This window comes from Triturus cristatus, chromosome 6, assembly GCF_964204655.1.
Source record: "Triturus cristatus chromosome 6, aTriCri1.1, whole genome shotgun sequence".
NCBI lineage: Eukaryota > Metazoa > Chordata > Amphibia > Caudata > Salamandridae > Triturus > Triturus cristatus.
The window spans coordinates 1,837,589,985-1,837,595,740 of record NC_140589.1 but is presented as its reverse complement, the minus strand read 5'-3'; positions in this window follow the sequence as shown (position 1 = coordinate 1,837,595,740).

Sequence of the window (5,756 nt, the reverse complement as noted above, 5' to 3'; positions counted from 1 at the left end):
ATCGCCTCTCATACCACTCGATAATTTACCAATAAAAGAGGCAGGCGCTGGAGACTGGAAGGCAGGAAACAAGGTTTTATTCCGTCGGAGCAGAACACATCAGATCAGACAGCAAGGTATCGTCACGAGGTGCTCTAACTGCATCTCTGAGACCTGGTCTCTTATACACTGGTTTATTGCTTTATTATACATAGTACATTCTTGAGATACCCTTGATGTGCGGGGAAATATCCCCTGAAGCCCCGGCTCAGATCCGATCCCACACATGGTTACAGTAGAGGTTCCCACCCTACCCGCAGTGGGAGATAGCTATCGCGCAGCAGGGAATTCCGCTAATTCCCGGGGGTGTGTGCAACCGGCCGGGTCTCAGGGGGTAGGGGCTTTGATTCTACTGTAATCCCTTTGATGTGGGGTGTTTCCCTTACAGTAGGGGCAATAAACTGCATCCGCAGGGCTAGGTGATGGCCTGGGACCAGTTCAGACAATGGGGCGCAGAGGAAGGGGGTTATCAAAGGAGAGGCATGACCATGTATGGGTTGTCGGTCGGAAGTGGTTCCGTAGCAGGGTCGCGCAGAAGGAGAGGGTTTATGGCCTGTATGAGAGAGCGGGGGTGGCCGGCGCGCGGGGGATGCTTGCAGCGCCAGGGGAAAGCGCTGGCGGTCGAGAGTGAGCGGGGAGAGAGTGGGGTGCCTAAAATGGCGGCCGTGCATTCGCTGTGCGTGGCGCTGGGGAGAGGCAAGATGGCGCAGATAATGTTCAGTTTGCAAGCTAAATTTCCACAGTCCTCCCTTTTAACATATCTCGCCAGCTTGTCCGGCCAATATTCACCTTTGTTAGCCTTTCAGTTACAGTATCGTCAATGTTCGTCATATATTTAAAGATACAGAGTCTTAAGGGTAGGCAGGAGTAATCTGACACATTTGTACATTGTCTCATACAGTTTGATAAAGTAGGCGAGGAGGAAGTACATTCAAAGTTGCAGTATAGTCGTGTACATGGCTGGTGTTGTATGAATGTTACTATACAAAGTTACATTTTCTTAACTTCTCAGTGTACAGTCGGAAGTGATTGATGCAACATCATGAAAACTTGACAAGAAGATAGTTAATATAATAAGGTGGTTGGGAGAGGATTTTCAACTTTGACATGGGTCCTTCTTTCCAGTGTCCTTGTTTTATAAAGAGCTATCACTGGTAAGCTCTCATTGTTGTCCTTTTTTTCGTTGGCACTGTTGAGCACCGGCGGTGGAGCTAAGGTCCAGCTCAAATCCGATTTCTCACGTGGCAGGGTGTGACCACTCACTGTTCTTTGATCACAGTCCTGTTCCTTAACACAGTTCACCACAGGCACTTTGAGACAGGGTGCCGGCCTTTTGTTCCTCGGTAGTAGGTCAAAGTCATAGTCCAAATGAAAGAGGAAGAGAGAGAATGGGGTGGCATGGGATCGGATCAAAAATGCGGACCAAGGAGAGCAGAATCTTTTCAGCACTGAGCCAATCAATCGGGCCCGACGGGTTGAGACTTCAGGCACGCTGGTCAGTGAGCAGGGGCCTCGATGTAGCCCTCCGCGCTCATTGTTCTGATAATGGTGTCTCGTCTCACACCCTTGTTGCTTCGTCGCTTCCCCCTTGGTCGATGTCATAGATGCTTTATGATCCACAGCCAGACTGTGCATCACGTCCGACCCCTCTCTTCCGATGGCTGCAGGTTATCCTTGAATAGGTTATAAGAAACGAAAGTCTTAGAGATCTTGGCAGGGAAGACATTTACATACTTCATTCTCTCTCCCAACCACTGAGTAGTTGCGGAAATGCTCTTATCTGTTACTACATGATTGGTGCCTATTAACTCTGATGTTAATGTGCGTGTTTCTAATCTATTAATTACTGCTGTGGTGCAGGGTTCTGTGGGTGTCCCTGTCCATCGTCTGGCCTTCTAGGTGTCGGTTTCTGCGCCTTATAATACAAGGTTTGGTAGTACCCGTAAGTGCGAGGTGCTACTGTCATGCGTTCATGAGTATCCTTTTCATACAGTAGGTGACCCTTTATCAGTTTAAAACAGGGCCATCAGCTGTTTCGTTCGGGATACTCTGAGACGGCTAGTATAGGGCTGGAGTTATCTCTGGGAGAACAGGGTGCTTTAGACATTCTATTTCGGGCTAATTGGTCAGGGGTAATTCTGGGTGGTGGAGATGGTGTCCTTTAAGAACAAAAACCACTGACATATAGTCCCCGTGTTGAGGGTCAGATTGGGAGACATCAGTCGTCTTACCTGTCCTTTCCTTCTCAGCCGATTAGGCTTAACGTTTGTAAAAAGGAGAGGTAGTAACGTGGTAAAGTATGGTCGTTTTTTGTTTCTGTCAATTTGTTCGAACATCACTGTGTTCAGGCCAATTATACACTTACCAAAGAGGTGTATGTCGTTAATTTATTCAAGAAGAAAAGAGGGCAAGAAAGAGCCTTTTGCGAGGGAGGGGGAGAGAGAGTGAGAGAGAGAGAGAGAGAGAGAGAGAGAGAGAGAGAGAGAGAGAGAGAGAGAGAGAGAGAGAGAGAGAGAGAGAGAGAGAGAGAGAGAGACGTGTGCATCAAGTAGGCTATTTTGGCATACATACGACACAAAACGAGAGAGAGAGAGAGATGGGTAAGATAATAGGCCACTTGGTGCACACACAACATGGAGTAGCATGGGTCTGTTCCATGTAAGAAAACACAAGCGGGGAAAAGACATAAATTCGGTGACCACGTACACACAAATGCCGGATAGGGTGTGACAGTACATGCATCAAGACGGAGACTCAGGGCTGCGTCGAGCACGGGGACCTCTCCTTTCCTGTCCTCTATTCCTATGCATGCTGCGTACCTTTAGCATTTTGTAGTTTATCTTATGGGTTGTCTGACCCTTTATTCTCCTCCCTTTGATCGGTGGACGAGCACCTCAATCATACGATGACGCTCTCTTCAAGTGACCTGAACATGAAATGCATACACATTCATATCGTATAATCGTAGTACACACGCACAATCATATCATACAGTTTTTCATGTTCCCAATGGTGGTCTGTAATTTTACGCACTATCTCACAACGTTTGTCTATGTTTTCCCTGATATTGAACTTGGTTCGGTTTATGTCCACTCCACTCTTCAGTCGGAACTTCGTCGTGACCTATAGAGGGGAAAATAAGAGGGGAGGGGAGGTGCAGTATTCAAAATACCCCAGCGCGCGCAGACACGAAAAGTTCTACCTACCATGTACCAGGCTAGCCGCAGGGGTGGGTAATACCACGGACCTATTATTCTTTAGTTCGAGGCAAAGATGCTCTAGTTCATTCATCTCCTAAATTCGGGTTCCCTGGTCGTGCATGTATTTCTCAATTGGTCGTGTATTATGGTGCAGGATACCATACCTTGCGTGCGACATATACCTTAAGTTATAGTTCATTATTGATTTGACAATTCTTGGAAAAAGGGCAGGCATGATGGGTACAAATTTCGTTAAACAAAAAGATTTTTAGGCAAATTGTGTCTGTATTATCTGTATGCTTTCGCTTAGGAGTAACAATCATTTATTTAAAAGAAAAACCTTCAACAACCTAGGTGATTAGTCATGACACTGATTCCGTAATTCTTTTTTAAGAAGCCCTTTATTTAAAACAATGTCAGTATGGAAGTACGGGCCTACAGCCGCCATAGACCGGCCACGGTGTGAGAGGCGTCGAGCAACATGAGCAACACTAGATTAACATAAAAATCGGTTCCCCCCCCCCCCTTTTCCCCACCATCGTGTGTGAAAGCATCGCATATATATATATATATCTCTTTTTTTTTTTTTTTATTAACACAAATGTCACGTGACTGGAACGCCACAAGGAGTTGTAGGCCACTCCTACATCAGTGCCATCTTGGGGCGGGGTCGGGTCAGTGCACAGTCTAAGTCTTTCCATGAATTAGCTGTTGAACCAGAATTCCTTTCGGTAGTTCGAGAACTTTCGTTAGCGTCAACTTTGCGTCAGCATGGCGTCACTGCAACCCTGTAGCAATGCCACGGTTTGTTCTTAGGGCGGGGCAGCAGGCGGGTTCTTCCGCCGACGCTTTACTGTCTCACTGTATCAAGCGGAGGCAAGGTGGCTGCCGCCCGGGGGCAAAAAGAGCAATGGTGGTGGTTTTGTCCTTACTGGAAGTCCGCAGGAGTCGAACGTCAAATGACTCCAACCAATTCTGCAAGGCTGAGGGGAGCGTTTCTGTCAAGGGTGGGGCCCATGCCCTAGCAAACAAGCTTTCGAGTCCAGAATTGTCTCACGGTGGGCCAGGCCTGGAACCGGAGGGGTCAACCGCCGGAGTTCAAGGGCAGCAGTAGCAGCAGCTCTTCGGTACAGTCACCGGAGAGGAGCCAGCAGCAGTAACAGCGGCAGTCCGGATGGTACTGCCACCGGGGTGATTCCAGCAGCAGTGACGACAGCAGTTTGGATGGTATCACCACCAGGGTGGGTCCCCGATTACCTTGCTGCGGGGGCCCACTCCTTACGTCGGGTGTTAGCGGCAGTCCTGGTGAACCCGGTGCTTGGGTGGTTGCCTGGCGGCCGCGTGCAGGGGTGCCGGCTCAGCCGAACGGCGAATGAAGTGGCAGGGCGCAACTCAGCTGGCTGACGTGTGAAAGATGCGGTTTGGGGTGCCCTCATCTGCTGGCGAGCCTCCACCTGGGGAGGTGGGGGAGGCCCGTCCGCGTCGCCTCCCCCGCCAGGGCACCCTCCGTTATTGAAGGAAGAAGTGACTGGGAAGATCCGCACAGCGTGCCAGGGTGAAATTCAGCAGGCCGATGAAAAAGATGGCTGGGTGCAGCTTAGCTGGTCGGCGAGTTAAAGACGGTTGGGGTGCCTGGCGAGCCTCCACCTGGGGAGGTGGGGGAGGCCCGTCCGCGTCGCCTCCCCCCGCCAGGGCACCAGCCCTCATTAAAGAAAGAAGAGAAAGCGGAAAGGCCCGCACAGCGTGGCGGGCTCCGCCTTGGTGTTGCCAGAACTTCGGCGCTTCGTATAGCCTCCGGCCTATTCGCACAATCGCCCGCCACTGATGTCAAGGGATTTTTGCATGGTTTTTATAGCCCAAAGTCAACTAAGAGGGACCGCCCAAAACAGGCCAATGTTGCGATTTCGAGGAAGGAGAGGCGAGGACGGTGTCACGTGGATGTTAAGGCTTTGGGATGGAGGTTGCAGCAGACTGTCATGTAAATAGTTGTTTTAAAACGTGTTTTAACCTGTTTACCCTGTTGGTGTGTTTGTTATATCCTATAAGTTATTAAAATGTTATAACTACATTACTTTGTTGGAGTGTTTGTACATATTTGTAGTTTGATGACGAGCACAAGGAGGTTACTGTGCAATCGGAAAAATAACATAGCCCAATTGTGCGCGATCTAGCCCTAGTTTGGTGACGTCGATGGTGGGTGTCAGCAGGCTTCCGTTTGTGCGGGATTTTGTCATGCTTATTGGGCGGGGTGGGCAGTAGGGCAGACATGTTTAGGTAGCGAGAGTAATGGAGTCGGGCTACCTCGCGGTCGTCTCGACCGTGAGCTTGACTCCTTCCCTTGGTTTCATATGTCCCACAAAGGGCTAACTCCTAGCGTTATTTTAGTTTTTGTAAGGTCAAAAAGGATCCTACCAGTGCCTTTACTATCTTGTCGATTCCTGTTCGTTCATCCTTAGTTAATCGATTCATTCTGGTGGACTCTTTCTTTCCTATCTCATGGTCGTCTAGCGTTGTAAT